The following is a 21,814-nucleotide window of genomic DNA, read 5'->3' on the forward strand; positions in this document are numbered from 1 at the left end:
CTGCAAAACAGAAAACAGATAGTGGTTGCAAATGACGAGAAATCAGATGAAGCCTAGGTAATATCTGGTGTGCCACAAGGTACGGTATTAGCTGCACTGCTGTTTGTTATTATGATCTCAGACATAGACTGTGATGTTGAAAACTCCGTAGTGAGAAGTTTCGCCGATGACACAAGAATAAGTAGAGAAATTACTTGTGATGAAGATAGGAACTCACTACAAAGATCTAAACAAAATATATGAATGGACGGAGATAAATAGGATGGTATTTAACTCCGATAAATTCGAATCAATAAATTATGGAAACAGAGAAGGAATGGTATATGCATACAAGGGACCTAATAATGAGACAATCACAAACAAGGAAGCAATTAAAGACCTTGGTGTAATGTTAAATAGGAATATGTTATGCAACGACCAAATAGCATCACTGTTGGCTAAATGTAAAGCAAAAATGGGAATGTTATTCAGACACTTTAAAACAAGGAAAGCTGAACACATGATTATGCTTTACAAAACTTATGTACGTAGTACACTCGAGTACTGCAATGTGATAAGGTACCCACACTACCAAAAGGATATTGCGCAAATAGAGAGTGTACAAAGGTCCTATACTGCTAGAATAGAAGAAGTTAAAGACCTTGACTACTGGGAAAGACTGAAATTTTTAAAACTATACAGTCTAGAAAGGAGAAGAGAATGCTACATGATAATACAAGCATGGAAGCAAATAGAAGGAATTACTGAAAACATCATGGAGCTAAAAATATCAGAAAGAGCAAGCCGAGGTAGATTAATAGTGCAAAAAAATATACCAGGTAAACTAAGAAAGGCGCACAGGACATTAATCCACTACGCACCAGCATCGATAATGCAGCGACTATTTAATGTGCTGCCAGCTCACCTAAGAAACATATCAGGAGTGAGCGTAGATGTGTTTAAGAATAAGCTCGATAAATACCTAAGATGCATCCCAGACCATCCAAGACTAGAAGATGCAAAATACACCGGAAGATGCATTAGCAACTCTCTGGTGGATATACGAGGTGCCTCACACTGAGGGACCTGGGGGAACCCAAACAAAAAAATAAGGTAAGGCTCCCTCTCTCTCTCTCTCTCTCTCTCTCTCTCTCTCTCTCTCTCTCTCTCTCTCTCTCTCTCTCTCTCTCTCTCAAGATATTTGAGTCTGCCTATTTTATTTTGGTAAAACTGTGATTGCTTTAATTTTCAATCATTCTATATATTAAATAACTTATATACCAAATTAGTCTCTCTCTCTCTCTCTCTTTCTCTCTCTCTCTCTCTCTCTCCTCTCTCTCTCTCTCTCTCTCTCTCTCTCTCTCTCTCTCTCTCTCTCTCTCTCTACTGATTTAGAATAGAAAGCAATAGATGTCATTCTAATGACTAGGATATCCACTTATCTCGGATTTAACGATGCTTTTTATCGAACACAATTTTCGTCAGAATTCACGTTTACTACATGATTCGATGAATTCTCTCTCTCTCTCTCTCTCTCTCTCTCTCTCTCTCTCTCTCTCTCTCATAGTAATTCTTCATGCAGATGGCATGAAGGATATGGAGTTGATTTATGAGGAAATAACTCTTGCCACTTTTGACAATCGGAAGAATTATAATGCAGAGAGGAAAGATCACATTTTCCGGGGTCTCCAAAGACCCCCCCCCCCCCCAAAAAAAAAAAAAAAAAAAAAATAAAGAAACCTGTCCGTCTTTCAAATGGGCAGTAGATTTTTTGATGGAGAAATTAAATTATATGGAGCAAAGATAACTTGGAAATTTTGATAACGCTTTAGTAGAGTTTTTGTTTTCTTTTTGTGACGTTCAGAGATAAAAGTTTATATTAGAAATGAAAATGTTCTTTTAAAACCATCCATATAACAATGAATCTCCTTTTAGGTTGTGCCAATAAGTGGACTTTTTATTTGTATAAATTACCTTCTCACTTAGGTGCTCTAGAGAAATTTGTGAAAAGGCGGTCATTCATTTAAATTATTTAAACGTTAACGATGGCCATGTGATTCCATATGCCAAATTTATATTGGTTAAAGCTTCTTATGAAAGGACAATACAAATGGAAAGGGTCAGTGTACTTCTTTCTTTTTACTGTGATCATTGTGATGGGATATACGGAGGAAGGAAGATGACAAAAACAGACTCCATTGATGGAAAGTCAACGTTCATGAGTCTCCATACACAGGGAATGGAAGATATGAATGCTGAATCTAGATGGCACATAATAGGCGTACATGAATAGTGTCTGATGTAATTATTAATTGATTCGAATATTGCTAACTGCGTGAGTGGAATAATTTTCATTAGCATAGCTATTCAAGGGAAAAACATATTATGGTGGTCTGACGAAGGAGGTATCTGAGCCCTACATTCTTTTGTGCTGGTTTCAAAGATGATCAAGGTGAAGAAATGAATCTTATCTTCTTGTGGTTGAACCGGATTCTTTTGTGAGATATGGATCTATTATATTCGACGGGTTGCGTAATATTAACGCAGATATTAATCTGGCCTTGAAGATGGTCGCCCAAGGAATTATATTACTGTGGTTCGACTGGAAACCCTTTTGTGTGTTGTGAAAAAGAAGAAAATGTCTGGGGTGATAATCATAACGGTAATAATAACAGCAGATTTTGACGACCGTTTACGTTAGGAGGATAGAACATGAGAATGCAGTTTTTCCCCCAAAACGTTATTTCGAGAATATACGAATCTTATAAAGCTAGCCATGAAAAGCGTAGGCCTGTCATTTTCTTAGCTGTTATCTTGTGTCCTTTTATTAAAATATCTCTCATGTTCTTGCAAGTACATTTTCTTTTATATAACGTGATTGTTTTTACTTTTGTATTATATTTGGATTTTTCATTATATACATATTGAATTTCGCTTATTGACTCCACTTCATGATCTTTGTTAGATTTGGTCATAATCTTTAACATTGGTAAAGGTAATGCTCAAGATATGTGAGGACATTGTCCTTGGTAACCTGATATACCCATTTCATGCTTGGGGAGAGGGTGGATAGAGGGAGAGGGTTGTTTGTCACGCTGGAAATGAATTTTCGTCAAGTAGTAAATAATACCGTCGGACTACCCAAAGTTGTATCTTGGGACAGGGTCACACGGTAACGTGTTTTGACACGCTCAATCATTTTTGTGTTAAAGTGTTTTTTTTTTTCCTTGAGCATGGTCAAAGCTCTGCCCATTCGTTAAGGTGGTGTGTCACGCTTGTATTTTCTGAACATCTTGGTTAGGCCACGCCAACAATAAAAACAAGAAGTTAATGCACTGCCACATGGTCTAGATTGTTTGCTACCATAAAAATGCAATTAGGGATCACTTGTCTATGCTTCCTGAACAAAGATTGATGTCTGATTATGGTCTAGATTCGGGCTTTGTACCGTTGGAGTAGTTTTTGACGCCCTTATTGGTAACATGGGATTAGAGGATGTCAAAGCAGATTCTTTGTGTAGCGATGCCTCAACGAGGAACTTTCCTTTGCCTCCACTGTTGGATGCAAGATGCTATAAAAAGGGATGTCAATATGGCATCATCTTTGTAGTAATGTCTCACAAGCCAAATAAATTTGATTTTGTATCTACCGTTAGCTTCAGGTAATGCGCGATATTCTCTTAATAGTGTGAGATCGTCCATTCATAGGTGTACATGGAACTTGAAACAAAATGCTAAATATATGCCAGTTAATACTTGTGCTGCCATTATCCTCTTCTGATCTTAGTCTTTCATTTTTCATTGTGTCATTTCCAGGTGGTGCTGCCAGCTCTTTTCCTTTGGTGGGAGTCAGGATCTTTTCGGTAAGTGTTCCCTTTCTATTTTTAGCTTCGTTTGGTGCCTGCTACCGATGAAAAGTGTTCCCTAATGTCATACGTATTTGAAAACTATAAATTTCCCCCACCTGTTAATACTGCATGCTGTTATGATTATGACCCTATTTTCTATCCACTGTTCAATATCGATTTTCATCCTGTTCTTTTTCCATCTTTTAAAGTGTACGTTATTCAATATTGTTTTTATTATCTTTTAAAGTGCATTGTTATTCTCTTAGACAATATGTTTAGTATTTACCCCTACACTTTTGGAATAGTGGTTATTCGATTCGTAAATATCCCACTATTTCGCGTTATGCAAAGTATGTTGAGATAGCAAGAATTTGGTTAGCATCGTTTTAGGAATCAGACAAAAAAGGAATAATCAGATTGCATACCTGATTACTCATTTTTTATCCTTTTCTGATTCCTGATTTTTAAGACAAAAAACATGACGAATATAAGAGAAATATTGATGTAAAAGTCAAGCAATTGACTGGAGGGGTGGGGGGGGGGGGAGGGTAATTGAAATGGCTGAATGGTTTTACGAGGAGTCCGTGAAAAAGGTTTAATTTTTTCACTCCTCAATCATGTTTTTCTCTCGCACGTTTTACCAATTCAGCCTTACTCAAGTTCCATGAATATTATGAATATTAGTGTATGCGTTTCCCATTGAAATATAGCGGTAACTATGAAAACGGATGGAACTGGAAAAAAATGTAAAATTCGAGTTTTAAAATACGCAACGAATTTTATATCCCTGCTATGTTTGAAGAAACACGGCTGATGTAGTTGAATTCATGTTTATTTCCGATACATATAAGCTTGAATTGGGTTATTTTCTCAATTGAATGTTGAAGCTTTGGAAACATATACACACACACAATATATATATATATATATATATATATATATATATATATATATATATATATATATATATATATATATATATATATATATATATATATATAACTATATTTAGCGATCTAATCATTTTTGGGCGATTTAATTTAATTCATGTGTGTATTTCGGATACTTTTAAATCTAAATTTATTTGCTATTAAATGTTGAAGCATTGGATGAACAAGTATAACGATGGTTCATGTTTAGTGATCTAAGTAATTTTGGGGATAGTTTTTGGAAAAAAAAATGTACACATTTATAAAGTCCTCAAAAACAACGTCTTATTTTCATAACTAGTATCGTGAAAGCATTGTCAAACATCCAAGCGTTTAATTCATGTCTGGAAGAGCTAAGCCATTCCTCAGCACAAGAAATTGCTGTGCTACATTTTTTTCTCTCGCTGATATATGGACATCCTCCCTATGGGGTTGTCGTCTCGGAATCCTTTGTTGTCTCTCACGACATCTCTGAGGTATTAGGCGAGGTCTCATAGGAAACCTTGCAGGTCAAACTTCCTGCTGTGGGTTTTCAGCCCTAATCTTGCTGCAAACTCCGTCCTTCTTGTCTTGTCCCTTTTTTCTCTCTTGTCCTTTATGGCTTTTGCTAAAAAAGCTGAACAACAACATTCGTAGCTGGTTCTTTTCATTTCGCCCTCTCTCATCTTTCCTCATTATCACTAATCCTAAATTGCAAAGGTCTTGCACTTAAGCCTCTCTAATGCCAATGATTTCTACCTCCGCCAACGAAGTTGGGAGGTTATGTTTTCGCCCCTGTTTGTCTTTTTGTCTGTCTGTTTGTTTGTGAACAAGTTCGTGGCCACAATTTTACATACAGTGATGGAAATTTCAGGGATTAACTATTATGTTGAGACATGGAAATGATACAATTTTTGAAAGTGATAGGTCAAGGTTGAGCAAGAGGTCGACTGAATTAATCCTAACCTAACCCCAAGTTCGCACATGGTTATCACACAGACTTCAAATAAGCCCACGGTCTAAATTGATTCCGGGAAAGGCAAGCTGATTTCGAGAAATAAGTTGCCGTGGTGGAGGTCTACACTCTCAGAGTGCTTTTCTAGTTGCTTATGATTTTATCATTAGATGGATAGTTGAACACATAAAATCCTGGTATACCTTGGTCTGAAAAAATGCACCCTGTCACACCCTCTCTGTACGGCATGAGGTGTACCTGGTATTCCAGTGTCCGACTGTACTCGGGGAATTTTTGTAAATGAAAGGGAACATGAAAACTTAACCTGCCGTTTTGTTGCTGTTCAGTTTTATTATTCTCAGATACATCAACTTTTCGTTGGTTCTATATTGATTTTTAAAAGGCTATTATCTGTTATTTAGATGTCTCTTCTTGCCAGTTTTACATCAATTATTATTCCTTTTGAATTAACAAATTTATGGTTTTATATAATGTCAATGGTATTGTTGCTTAGTCTCCTATTATGTTTTGTATAACCTGTTTTCTATAATTCTTGTATTCTTTTCTTCCCAAAGAACTGAGAGTAAAGGAATTTCGATTACCACCATCGTCAGCCCATGCATAAGACTATTAAAAGAGAGTCCCTCTTAATTCCGTCTGTTGATATATTTGTAATTTGTTTTATATTATTTTATGCCTGTTGGATGGGCAATGCCAGATTGCTAAAGCAAAGTTAGGTTCCTTTAGAAAAATATGTTGTAGCGCATTGGCAACGCCCCTGCTTGGCGATCTGCCGGACTGGGGTTCGAGTCCCGCTCAAGCTCCATAGTTTCCTGCTGTGTCTGCAACCTCACCATCCTTGTGGGTTACGAATGGGGGAATTTGGGGAGCCTGTAGGTCCACCTGCTGATTCAGCAGCCATTACCTTGCCTGGCCCTCCCTGGTCTTCGTTTGGGTGGAGACGGGACTTGGATACTAATCATATGTATAATATGGTCAGTCTTTAGGGCATCGTCTTGCTAACCAGGATATTGTCACTGTCCCTTGCCTCTGCCGTTCATGAGCGTCCTTTAAACTGAATTTTACACACACACAAACTCAATATACTCGCCATACACATTTTTCCTATTAATGGGATGGGTATCCAAGAGTTGAGCCTTCTGGTATCTCAGTAAATACTTAGGGGTGAGGTTTGCAGCCCAAACGCCCTTTTTTTTTTTTTTTTTTTTTTTTTTTTTTTTTTTTTTTTTTTTACCTCGGTAAATAGTGGTAGTCACTTACAGGTGGGTGGACTTCTGGGTGATGTTGGGAGATTCGTAGCTTTAGCACTGAACCCCTTGGCCACAGAGGCCACTTTCCCAGGACTCTCTTTGGAGAGGTAGAGGTGTGTTTCAGTGGATTTTAACAAAGGTGAGCATGATATGATTTTATGTCAAACACGTGGAAGTGTCTGACTTATCCGACTGAGCTACAACGATATATATATATATATATATATATATATATATATATATATATATATATATATATATATATATACAGTATATATAAATATGTATATATATGTATATGTATATATATATATATATATATATATATATATATATATATATATATATATATATATATATATATATATAAGCACATATGTGTATGTGTGGAAGAGTGCATGTGTCAGCATATACTGTACACATACAAACATGTTGAAAAACAAGAAATGCGTATATGAATTTCAAGAGAGATTAATATGAGAATTCTATTTATTTGAGAGAATCGCTTATTATATATGGTACCTTGTGAAGAGATTTCAATTTGTTAGGTTTTCATGCTTGCGAATCAAAGATGTATTTTATAGTAAACATCTTAGGGGAAGGGAGTTCATGTTCCTTAAGAGTTTGGTAGGGAATTCAAACACTGCATATTATTTGCCACAATTCGCTATATCAGTGCAACACTATCTATCTTCATCAGAGAAGCAATGGCTTTTGGGCCTAATTAAAACTTATTATTTTTATTACGTGCCGAGAGAACTGCATATCTCTGTGGGATTCAAACTGACAGTTCATAGATTACCTCAAGGTATTATTGCGACCCTATAGTCTATTTTTTATAGCGGTGCATATTTGCACCCACTCACAGGGGTGCCCTTTTAGCTCGGAAAGGTTCCTGATACCTGATTGGTCGGAAGTATTTTTGTCCGAACACCTTCATTGTTCTCGAATAATCACCAAGTAATGTGAATCGAAACCTATTTATTAACCTATATTTCTCCATCAGATATATGTTTTGTCAATAGAAAATGTGAAAGAACAAATATAATATAAAGAATCGTCTTGGTAAGTCTAAATTTAATAACACAATCCGCCGAAGTCAACGACAGCACCTTGTTTTCGGATGCACGCTTTGTAATTTTGTAATTTTTCACATACTTTAACACAAATTGGGATAAATTACACTCAGCATAAGTTTACACTCAGCATAAGTTAAACATGTTATTATAAACTTTCTTTGAATACCAGAATTTACCAAAATCATGGAATTAATAAAACCCGATATTTGTGAAAACTTATGGGGAGGTAAAAGAACAGCCTGTAGCGGCCTGGCGGGAAAACGATCCCTTCTGACTTGTAGACGCAGTTTTTTTTTTCTTTCTTTCGTAATATAGTTCGGCCTATTCCTTTCAGTTTAAATAGTCTTGCATTGTCTCTCTTCGTATTATTTTGCTTAGTATTTTCCCACATTCCTGTTCCTCACATAATATCTATCTATTTTCCCCGATATTCCTTCTTTCATATAGGCCTATGTGATATCTGCACTACGATTACTTATGTTTTGTGCCTTACGACAGTAAGCATGTAAATAATAATAACAACATAAATTTTATGATGTGTACAAAGTAAAATCTATTCTGTAAACCTGAAATTAAGCATAGTATTTTTTCTTTATTCCCGCCTCTACACTATTTTAATGAGACTAGCACGCGCTTCCCTTCAAGCCATCACTTTCGACAGAGGATAAGAAATAAGGAATCGTAGTGCGGATATCCCATATATGAAAGAAGGGATATCGGGGAAAATAGATAGATATTATGTGAGGAACAGGAATGTGGGAAAATACTAAGCAAAATAATACGAAGAGAGACAATGCAAGACTATTTAAACTGAAAGGAATAGGCCGAACTATATTACGAAAGAAAGAAAAAAAAAACTGCGTCTACAAGTCAGAAGGGATCGTTTTCCCGCCAGGCCGCTACAGGCTGTTCTTTTACCTCCCCATAAGTTTTCACAAATATCGGGTTTTATTAATTCCATGATTTTGGTAAATTCTGGTATTCAAAGAAAGTTTATAATAACATGTTTAACTTATGCTGAGTGTAAACTTATGCTGAGTGTAATTTATCCCAATTTGCGTTAAAATATGTGAAAAATTACAAAATTACAAAGCGTGCATCCGAAAACAAGCTGCTGTCGTTGACTTCGGCGGATTGTGTTATTAAATTTAGACTTACCAAGACGATTCTTTATATTATATTTGTTCTTTCACATTTTCTATTGACAAAACATATATCTGATGGAGAAATATAGGTTAATAAATAGGTTTCGATTCACATTACTTGGTGATTATTCGAGAACAATGAAGGTGTTCGGACAAAAATACTTCCGACCAATCAGGTATCAGGAACCTTTCCGAGCTAAAAGGGCACCCCTGTGAGTGGGTGCAAATATGCACCGCTATAAAAAATAGACTATAGTTTCTATCCACTCCGGATGAAAAGTCATCACAACTACTGCTCCCTTTCAAGACGGCAGGTTGATACTGCTGTTACAATCATACCACCTGGTAAACTAGCAACTGGGCATTTCTGTATTTAAAAACAGATCGCCACCTCTCTCTCTCTCTCTCTCTCTCTCTCTCTCTCTCTCTCTCTCTCTCTCTCTCTCTCTCTCTCTCTCTCTCTCTCCGGAGACTGTTAATGAATATACGTACATAGAACAAACTGTAAGTGTTTCCCCAGGACACAAGAGCGAAAGCAATAAGATAAGCATGGGATGGAGAGCATTTGGTAAAAATGAGATTATGCAAAGTGAAATTCCACTAAATGTCTCTAAAAAAGAAAAGTATTTGAGATGGTCCTACCATTATTGACATATGCATCAGGAAATTGGAGCCTTACTAAAGCCTTGGAATATAAGCTAGTTACAACTCGAAGAGCTATGGAAAGAATGGTGATGGGAAGAACTCTTAAGAGACAGAAAAGTAGCAATATGGATACGAGAGCAACTGAAGTAGAGGATATTTTAACAATATGTAAGAAAAAGAGATGGAAATAGGTAGGACATATAATAAGAAGGACAGACAATAAATGGACGTTAAGAATAACAGAATGGGTCCCTAGAGATTGTAAAAGAAGCAGAGGAAGGAAGAGAAGACGGTGGATCGACGAACTAAGGAAGTTTGCGGGAGTGGACTGACACAGAAAGACCATAGACAGTCGCAAGTGAAAGGACATGTCTGAGGTCTTTGTTCTTCAGTGGACTAGTAACGGCTGATGATGATAATATATATATATATATATATATATATATATATATATATATATATATATATATATATATATATATATATATACATATATATATGTAATTATATTAATATATATTATATATATTTATATATATATATGTAAATATATATATATATATATATATATATATATATATATATAAAATTTATTTTATATATATACTGTATATATTTATATATACAGTGTATTTATACGTATATATATATATATATATATATATATATATATATATAGTATGTTTATATTTATATATATATATATATATATATATATATGTATATATATATAGTATGTTTATATATATATATATATATATATATATATATATATATATATATATATATATATATATATGCATATCTATCTCTCTTTCCTGTCACTCTTGAGTGGCATTGACAGACTTATGCTTATCAGATCTCTCCCCCGTCTTTCGGGTAGGTGGGGGGGGGGGGAGAGGGAGTAGTCCTAACCTGGAGAAAGGAGGTACCCCGAGAGATTCATTCAGAAACCACAATCTCCCACAAATTGCGAAAACTACCCAATTTTGAATTTATGCTTGTGCGTGCATATCTATCTAAATATTTTGCCGTCATTTTTGAATGGTCGCTAGTCATTGTTATAGAAAACAATTTTGTGAGTGCCAATGAGAGAGGAAAGTTATGAGTGCCAGTGTTACAGAAGATGAGATCCCGTAGACGGAATATTGTTGAGTTCAGAATCTCTTCCACCGATGCCTCGGCCAACATGATACGATTTTGGCAATTGGCCAGTCTTGTCTGTATGTTATTCCCTTCAGCCCAGTTTGGCTAGACACAGCGTCACTAATAAGCTGTACTCTCTCTCTCTCTCTCTCTCTCTCTCTCTCTCTCTCTCTCTCTCTCTCTCTCTCTCTCTCTCTCTCTCTCTCTCTCTCTCTCTCTCTCTTATTGCGTACTCTTAGGACATACGCAATAATGAAAAGTTGCTGGTATATCGCAAAAATTTCTTGTTCTTCCGTAGACATTTTGAGTGCCAATATCCATAGGCTTTTTTGTAAGCGAAAAAGTAATATCATCGAGATTCAAAACGTAAGAAGAAAGAATCAAGTATTGACATACATACATACATACATACATACATACATACATATATACATACATACATACATATATACATACATACATATATACATATCTATGTATGTAGATATAATATCCCCACGGATCCATAATCTGTTTTCTGAGGAACGTACGGCAAATCAAATTCCTTAGAAACGTTGAATGTTATGGCCAGATTTACCGGCCCTTTGGGAGCTGAATTAATTAACTTATGAGCTCCCCAACCACCATCGCTAATAACTAACGTTGCTAAGAACTTCCATTCATAATTTTTTATAGCCAAACTTAACTCCCAGATGGCCTGAATTTAATATGCTGTATCATTGGCACTCAACAGAACCTGCTAGTCGTTTAAATTATAACCAAAGAAAATTTTTGTTTATGAAGCTAGAGGTTAAATTTTGGCCAGATACATGTTAGTCATAACTAGGAAGTAAGATCAACTTGCAGCCAGTGTTATTATGTTGAACAGGCTGACATAAGTTTCTCTTTGTAATTTATATATGAAGGATCTATTTTAATGTTGTTACTGTTCTTAATGTATTTTCTTTTAATTGTTCATTACTTCTCTTATTGTTTATTTCTTCATTTCCTTTCCTTAGGGGGCTATTTTCCCCTGTTCCTTTTAGAGACCTTGGGCTTAAAGTATCATGCTTTTTCAACTAGGATTGTAGCTTAGCTAGTAATAATAATGATAATAATAATGATTATGGTAATATTAATATTAATTATATTAATAATAGTAATAATGATAATATTAATAATATTAATATTATTGATATTAATAATATTAATATTATTATTAATATTATTAATGTTATTAATATTAGTATTATTATAAATATTATTGATATTATTAATATTATTATTAAAATAGTTTTAATAATAATATTGTAATAATTATAATAATGATATAATCATTATGAGATAATAATAATAATAAAACATTTATGGATTGAATCGATAGTGACTCTATGAAAAAAAAGTTGAATGCTACATTGAAGGGTTTGAAAGAATTATTTACTCAACTCTAAATTTTCTTGGACACTGAATTCCATTCTGTTTTGAATATTATTTTACGTCGTTTCTATTCCATTGCAGGACAAAGGCCTCAGACATGTCCTTTGTCATATATGGGGGTTCGTCATTTTCATCACCAAGCGGACCACTGCGTGACGGAGTTAACTTTAATCTGATGGCTCCCAGTAAACCAACCTAGTATGTCTGGCCCTGACTAGTACAGCTTTGTTGATCTTGGCGATACACAAACCTTTTCACCACGTTAAGATATCGCCACTCACCGCTCATTTTATGTATACATGAAAAACCACTGACTAATTTATTCCTGTATCCCCAAGACTTGCAAATCAATATATGAACACTTTCTGTATTAAGCGTTCTTATTGGACAACACTCGAGAAATTTTAAGTGTTAGTGGTTGAGACTTAGTTTGGAAATTAAAAACATCAGTTTCTTTGTACCTGAGATTTTTTTTGGAAGTCATAGTAGCCTCGTGGTCAGTTTTACTGGTTATCGTTGTTGTTGTTGTTGTTGTTGTTATTATTATTATTATTATTATTATTATTATTATTATTATTATTATTATTATTATTATTATTATTATTATGATGATGATGATGATGATGATGCTTTCTGTGACAAACTATTACTAATTCTAAGCCAGCATTAATTTCTACTTTACCCTTGATTGAGAGAGTAAGGTATTTCTTCTTCTTCTTCTTCTTCTTCTTCTTCTTCTTCTTCTTCTTCTTCTTCTCCTTCTCCTTCTCCTTCTCCTTCTCCTTCTCCTCCTCCTCCTCCTCCTCCTCCTCCTCCTCCTCCTCCTTCTCCTTCTCCTTCTCCTTCTCCTTCTCCTTCTCCTTCTCCTTCTTCTAAGTTGAGCTACAAAACTAGTTGGAAAAACAGGATGCTGTAAGCCCAAGGGCTGCAACAGGGAAATTAGCCCACCGAGGAAAGGAAATAACGAAATAAACAAACTACACGAGAAGCAACGAAGAATGAATATAAAAAAGAATGTGCTCATGTGGTACCTTAATGGCTACGTCCCTGACTTGCATTCCTTGGATTTGGAGTTCCCCTCTAACAGATCGATAGTTTCATTGTGTGTTTACAACCTATCCTTTTTATCAGGGTTGTGTCTTTGGCGGTCCTATAGTTGTACTTTCTTAGACATCAGCAGTCATGTTCTGGTCCTCCCTGGTCCTAGCTTGGCTTGAGTACGGATGGTATGTATTATCGGTTGATATTCAGGAGGACATTGTGCGACAAGTTCAATGACCTCTCCCTTGCCGTGTTTTTTACCTTTAAACTTATAAAGATAAATCCCGCCCATAGTATCCTCGGAAATAGAAGTCAATTTATCTTCATATTAACATTCCCAATGTTTGCAGGAAAAGACATCTCCCTTTTATAATGAAAAGCAAGTATCTGGCTATATATATATATATATATATATATATATATATATATATATATATATATATATATATATATATATATATATATATATATATATATAAATATATATTATATATATGTATATATATATATTATATATGTATATATATATATATATATATATATATTATATATATGTATATATATATATATATATACATATATATATATATATATATATATATATATATATATATATATATATATATATATATATATTTCCGGTCACCCTAAAGAACGTAGTCATACCTTGGTGAGAAGGGGTTGCGAGTGCGTGTGTGTGCATATCTAAATATATAGTCGTCATTTTTTACGGGTAGCGTACACTAGTAAAGTATAACATTCCAAAGTTGGTTCTGTCGCTTACCTTTGGGGATAAGGTCACACTTTGTCCTTCCCATTTTTATCTAATCAGGACAGGGGTATTGGTTAACCCGTCAGCCATCGGCATCCATACGAAAAAGATTCCTTCTTCAATAGCTAGAAAACTTAGTATTCTGGAATTGATCGAAGAATATTTGTTGATGTTGTCAATTTTGGCTAATTAAATTCCATGTGTGTACAGAGGAGTGGGTCTTAAGAAATTGTTGTCAGTATTATCTAAGTAGGACGACCTCAATTACCCTGAAAAACTTAAGTTTATTATGAAATCTCCTTTGTTGTATGTTAGCTATAAACTCCTGACTGGTTTCTCCGTTTTCGTTCCGTAAAATATTTGTGATTTTATGAAAAGTCTTTTGCTGTTTTTTTTATGTTGAAGATAAATAAATTTTCAAGGTAGAGTATGCAAAGATTTTGAGCATGTAAATGGATGCCATAGATACACTGTGCGGTCCATATGCGTTAATAGGTGTATTCATTTAATAACTGATATATAGAGAGAGTCATACGTGTCTATCATGAGCATATGTATATGTCTCGCTTTATATTCACATGTGCTTCATTTGCAGGAGAAAAGGGCACTCAAAAATATCTAAACCTACATAGATAGAAAAAACATCTAATTTGCCTCTATAGTAGATTTATGTCCACTGACATTGTATTGTTTATTTTTGTGATAATGCAAAATTAGAGCAAAGTATAAATATATTTGTGTGTATAAGCATGAAGTGGTATTCTAGACCATAACATCTTAACATATCAAGTTCTTCCAACACTTTATTTCGTAAGAATTTTATGGAAAGAAGAAAGTCAGATGTTTGAAATGTAAGTTTTTTTCCTTCTCCAGACTCAATGGAATTCCTTCGTAGAGTAGTTCATTATTTACCGTCTTTCAAGGTCTTGTTTGGAGAGGAGACCTTGGGAGAGCCGCAAACTCACTCACACACACACTCTCTCTCTCTCTCTCTCTCTCTCTCTCTCTCTCTCTCTCTCTCTCTCTCTCTCTCTCTCTCTCTCTCGGTATACATTACTCCTTGCAACTGAGTTGAATCTAAAACTGCTAATTAACCTAAACCTTAGACAGCCTGCTTGGAATATAATACAAAGCAAGCTTATGGAAATGTAGCAGCAATGAAACAAAAATCTACCATTCATCCATATACTCAAATAAACAATGAAGTATAATAATATCCAAATAGACAACATACTGTTTATACCTTGCATGAATATCAGTGGTTAGGGGCCGTAGGTTCTATGCATGCAAAGTGGATCGCTTGAAAAAAAAAGTAATGTTACCACTGGTATAATCAGACTAAAGGTGAAACTGTAAGAGAAACGACCGCAGACTTTCTCCCCGGAAACACATCTTAGAAGACTCTAGAAAATTGTCGGTTATCCAGTTAAGCAAGGGTCGTAATGGTGTCTTCCTCAACATTTCATCAGGCAGAATGATCTTAAAGAGTTGTTTTGGGGGTGGCGGTAGGAAAACACGTGTTTTTGTTTTAACGATGTTTTGATTCTCTGGTTGTATTCTGGATTCCACTCTTTTTTAGCTGAATATTTGCGCATTTTCTTTATTATTATTATTATTATTATTATTATTATTATTATTATTATTATTATTATTATTATTACAACCCTAGTTTGAAAAGCAGGATGCTATAAGCCCAAGGGCTCCAATAGGGAAAATAGCCCAGTGAGGAAAGGAAATAAAGAAATAAACAAACTGCCAGAGAAGTAATGAAAAATTAAAATAAAATATATCAAGAACAGCAACAATATTACAATAAATATTTCAAGAACAGCATTAATATTACGATAAATATTTCGAGAACAGCAACAATATTACGATAAATATTTCAAATATAAGCTATAAAAACTTAAAAAATTAAGACGAAGAGAAATAAGATAGACTAGTCTGCTTGAGTTTAGAAATTTACAAATTGCATAACGCCTACGGAACTTGACTTCGTTTATAGTGTTTAGTGGACATTTTAATAACGAAAGCAGTATAATTAATGGTTAAAAAGTTCTGTAAGGATGAGATGACGGAACATTAAAATGAATTAGACGGGGGTTTCAGTTTTCACAATTTTTAAGTTTAAATTTTCTATAGCAATATTTGGTAACTTTTCTTAAGTCTATTTGTGAACTACTGGTCTAATTGTTACTGTTTTTATAGCATTAAAACCCAAAGCACTTGTCAACTCTAAGCACCGAATTTCAACTTTCTGAAGTTTCATCTCACAGTTTTTCCTTTATGTTATACAGTTATTTGTAAAACCAATACGGATTTCTCAATTTTTATTTCAAAATTATTTTTATATTATTAACACACTTTCATAATTAGTCTCATATTCAAATGTGTTCCACTCAAAGAAAGAAAAAAAAAACACTGGCTTCCAAGCTTAAATTTATCTTGTATTGGCCTTGAACAGACAGTTGGCAATTAGCGAATAAATAACGAAATTAGTGGAAACCCTTGACAGTATTTTGTTGCCCAATTGTACATGAAGTTTCCTCTGTCATAAGGCAGGTTTTTTATGTGGTGTTATGTTGTATATATATATATATATATATATATATATATATATATATATATATATATATATATATATATGTATATATGTATATATATATATATATATATATATATATATATATATATATATATATATATGTATATATATATATATATATATATATATATATATATATATATATGTATATATATATATATATATATATATATATATATATATATATATATATATATATATATATATATATATATATATATGTATGTATATATATATATATGTATATATATATATATATATATATATATATATATATATATATATATATATATATATATATATATATATATATATATATATATATATATATATATATATATATATTTTGTGGTGACCTTTTGGACACGTCCCTGCCTAGTGATTTGCTGAACTTGAGTTCGAGTACCGCTCAAGCTCGATAGGTTTTTGTTGTTTTTGCAACCTCTCCATCCTTGTGAGAGGGAGCTTGAATGCTAATCATATATACAGTATATATAGTTAGTCTCTAGGGGAATGTCCTACTAGCTAGGACATTGTCACTGTCCTTTGCCTCTGTTATTCATAATCGGCCTTTAAACCTTTAAAGCCTTTGGTTATTGCCTATTTGATCCTACTCCCCTCATATTCCCCTGTTCTACCAAGGCTAGTAAAACGAGTTAGGGATTTCTAGGCTCCATTATGAGAATTGCATGGGCAATATGAATAAGAATAACAATATTTGTGATTTAAGTAAGTGAAAATTTTACCCTCTTCTAATACACGTTAAGGTTGATCATTGATGTCATATGCATTAAAAATTGAGGAACATCTTAATTAATTAAGTAAGAATAACTGATGCTTATGCTTAACAAGGGGGTTTGGGACTCATTATATATATTAATGTATATGTATGTATGTATGTATGTATGTATGTATGTATACGTATTTAAATACGCATATATTTGCTTATTTATACAATTGTAGCCTATATACATATATTTTATATGTATATAAATATTATATACTTATGTATATGTAGTAGTATACACACACACACACACACACACACATATATATATATATATATATATATATATATATATATATATATATATATATATATATGTATATATAGATATATAAAGATATATATATATATATATATATATATATATATATGAATATATATATGTATTTATATATGTATAGATGTATATATATATATATATATATATATATATATATATATATATATGAATATATATATGTATTTATATGTATAGATGTATATATATATATATATATATATATATATATATATATATATATATATATATATATATAGGGTAAATCCATTAATAACAACGAAATTATGAACAAACATTGGAAATTCAATACTAGAGCCACGACCGAAAAAGTATAACTCCTCTGAAAGTTAATTACTCTCCTCCCACACTCATGTATTAGCACAAAGGGACAATATTTATATGCTTTGAACGGGAAAAAGCATTTTCCAAGATATAAAATTCCTGAAATGCAAATCGGAAGCAGGTACAAAGGGAGGTAAATGTGTTGCATTAAGCTATAGGTCTGGTTTCTGGCCCTTCAAATTCAAATTAATTTCATTCTCTGGCACCAGAGGGCTTTGAATTTCCGTCTTTTGAACTAGAATCGTTTTAAAGATAGTGCCGGGACGGTGATATGTTAAAAAGTGACTGGGTGCTTATATGCTAGAAAGAATTGTGGTTGTCGAGATATTTTCTTTTTGTTTTGGAAAACAGGTGAAAAATTCGTGTCACATTTTCAATCAAAATGAAGGATTGATACAATGCCATGTGCCAATATTCTTTACTAGTGTACGCTACCCGTAAAAATGACGGTTAAATATTTAGATATGCACTGACACATATTCAACCCTTCCCTACCTCCTATTTTTCTAACTACATCCCTCTGGTTTGGCAATTTGTTTGAGATTATGGTTTCCGAGTGTACCTCTCGGGGTACCCCTTCTCACCAGGATATGCATACTCCCTCCAGCCGCTCAGCGTAACAGGAAAGAAATTTATTTATATTTATAGCCAGCCACTAGCTGTTCAGTATATAGGGGAGGTTTCCTACTAGAAGACTCATATACAATTTATCTCATTCCTTTAATGAAGAGATTGTGAACGTTTTTTTTTTTTTTTTTTTTTTTTTTTTTTTTTTTTTTTTTTTTTTTTTTTTTTTTTTCAAGTAAAAAGGACAACTCTTTCAGGCTGGAGCTCGAAAAATGGCAGAAAATGTAATGGAAAATATTTTTGTGTTTGATTAATGTTCAGTGGAAAGGTCATCTATCATCATTCGTCACGAAGATTCTGCTTTGTTAAGGAGTTCTTTAGAAATTACGCGAGAATGTTTTGGTGTTCTTGGGAAATTTGCTTTTATTAATTATTAAAAGCATTGCATTGATTCAAAATTATTGTTGTTGCCATCTCATGTGTTTATCCGCTTGAGGCTATGTATTTGAAGATGTTAATACGTATTTATTACTGTTAAATGTTTTGAAAATTGAAAAATCATTCGTTATAATTAGAAGTTAATGGTGAAATCATGTAAATATTCAGTATGGCTGTTAATTATATATCTAATTTCTAACGTAGTCGAGCTGTATTTATGAGCTGTTGGTATTAAAGGGAAGTAAACGAGTGTGATTTGCATTAAGCTTATTCTAAAACTCATTTGGCTAAAACTAAGTCACTCTGAATCTAAATGCGTCATTTTAAGTGTGTGTTCGTAATGAATGTGATATTTTAATGTTATTCATAATATCATCATCAGCCATAGCTAGTCTACTGCAGGACAAAGACCTCAGACATTTCCTTCCACTCGTGTCTGTTTATAGTCTTTCTACGCTAGCCTATACTCTCATATTTTCTTAGTTCGTCAATCCATCGTCTTCTCTTTCGTTTCCTGCTTCTTTGGCAGTCGGTACAGGCCAAATGGAAAATCGAGAAAATAGAAATTCATAAATAAAATTAAACACATTTTATGAATCCAGTTAAAAGAGGGAGGTTCACCTCCAAACCAAAATCTGTCTTTTTTACACTTGTTTAGGGGATTAGGAAAATTTTCAGGCAGACTTTCACAAAGTTGTAGAGGGATGGAAAGGTGGCATCTAATTCTACCTAATTTTGTCTTGAAATAAAAAAGTCTGGGAGACATTGCAAACGTCCAAGAGAAAGAGTTAATACACCACTGTCTTTATCAAAGTTTTAATGCTAAGAATTACAACTTAATATTAAAGGTTCAACTTCTTGTTGCTCTTCAAAGGTTGTTGTAAACCTCTTTGTTATTTATATAATTTTATCATTTGTAATTACTATTACAAATAATGCGAGATCCGTAAGGGGTTAGACCTTATTTAAAGTGGCTTTTACCTATTTTATGTTATTTAGAAAAATAACCGCAGGTAAGGGCCTCTTTACTCTCCCCACCTACTCTTTTTTTTTTTTTTTTTTTTTTTTTTTTTTTTTTTTTTTTTTTTATTCCTCCGTTTGATGGAATCATTCTATAGCAAGAATATCTGACTCTAAAGTATTGCTACATGAATGTGCTAGGCTTTGTTTAAGTGCTACTTACTCAATTTTTCTGAAGTGCTTAGTGAATGTTTCATCTACTGGGTAGTTTCTTCTTTCAGTTGTCTTTGTAGATTTGAATAAGAATAATTCTGTCTTAGTAGTAGTCTGACTCTTGAGTTCATGTCATACTTCCATTTAGAACACTTTCCTTTGTTTATTGATGCTTCTTTTGATGGATTTTTTATTATTATATTTAGTTTATTAATTAACTGCCTCACCCCACGTGGCAAGAGGCACCTCTCTCTCTCTCAAAAAAAAAAAAAAAAAAAAAAAAATACCCAAAGCCATTTTTATTTTCAACGGTTCTTCATGTTTCTCTCAGATAGAATAAGTCGCATTTTAACCTCTTCTTCGATACCAGAATTTCTCAATTTACCCCGGCCATTTTTTCAATTCTTGTTATTGTTAATTAGAGGAGAATTCTTGTCTTTTCTTCTTGCGGTTGCCTAGCAGTGTGCATTCAGTCTTGCAGTATGAATAGCAAAGATTGCTCCTACTTTAAATTTGATCCCTTGATTTTATACTGGCCTTTGAATTTTATATCTTTACACACACACACACACACACACACACATATATATATATATATATATATATATATATATATATATATATATATATATATATATATATATATACACACACACATATATATATATATATATATATATATATATATATATATATATATATATATATATATATATATAAGTATGTATGTATATGTATATACAATTCCTAATAGTTTTAAGACGTCGAATAGGGTGCTTGACATTTTAGCCTAAATTCATCGTAAATTGAAATTAAATTTCATATTAAAAATCCAATAGGGAACATTCCTCTTGGTGGCGTTTCAGTATGCATTGCTGAGATGTAAGTGACATTTGATAGACTACTGTAAAATAGCTCCAAGAAAGTTTTACGCTATTTGCATGTTTATGTATCTATGAATAAATGGCTCCAGCGAACATGAGTGGTTATGGTTTGCACCTTAAGCTATGCCATTTAACGCCCTCTTTCACCCCACATCTTCATCTGACCTTGTTTTCCGTGACCTGTTATCGAGGTAGTGTTTCTTTTGAAGTGATGCAGACGTACACTTCTTATAATCTGGGCCAGGTGTTCTTTACCCGCATGTCATTGTGGCTTTTTTTAATGTCAGTATTTAGACTTTATTCACAACTGATAGTGAGGTCGCCGCTTTCGATATTCCATGATCATCTTTCTGTAGAATTTTAGTCTTGTTGTAGTATCGAGTAATTTTCAATGAAATTAGATGCTTTCATTTTATTATAATTTATATGAGATTAGAAGGATCTACACAATTGAATGTTTGAATAAGGAAAATACAAGAAAAATTGAGTAAAGAAAAGTGTAAAATTAATACACACACACACACACACACACAC

The sequence above is a fragment of the Palaemon carinicauda genome, chromosome 13, assembly GCF_036898095.1.
Source record: "Palaemon carinicauda isolate YSFRI2023 chromosome 13, ASM3689809v2, whole genome shotgun sequence".
NCBI lineage: Eukaryota > Metazoa > Arthropoda > Malacostraca > Decapoda > Palaemonidae > Palaemon > Palaemon carinicauda.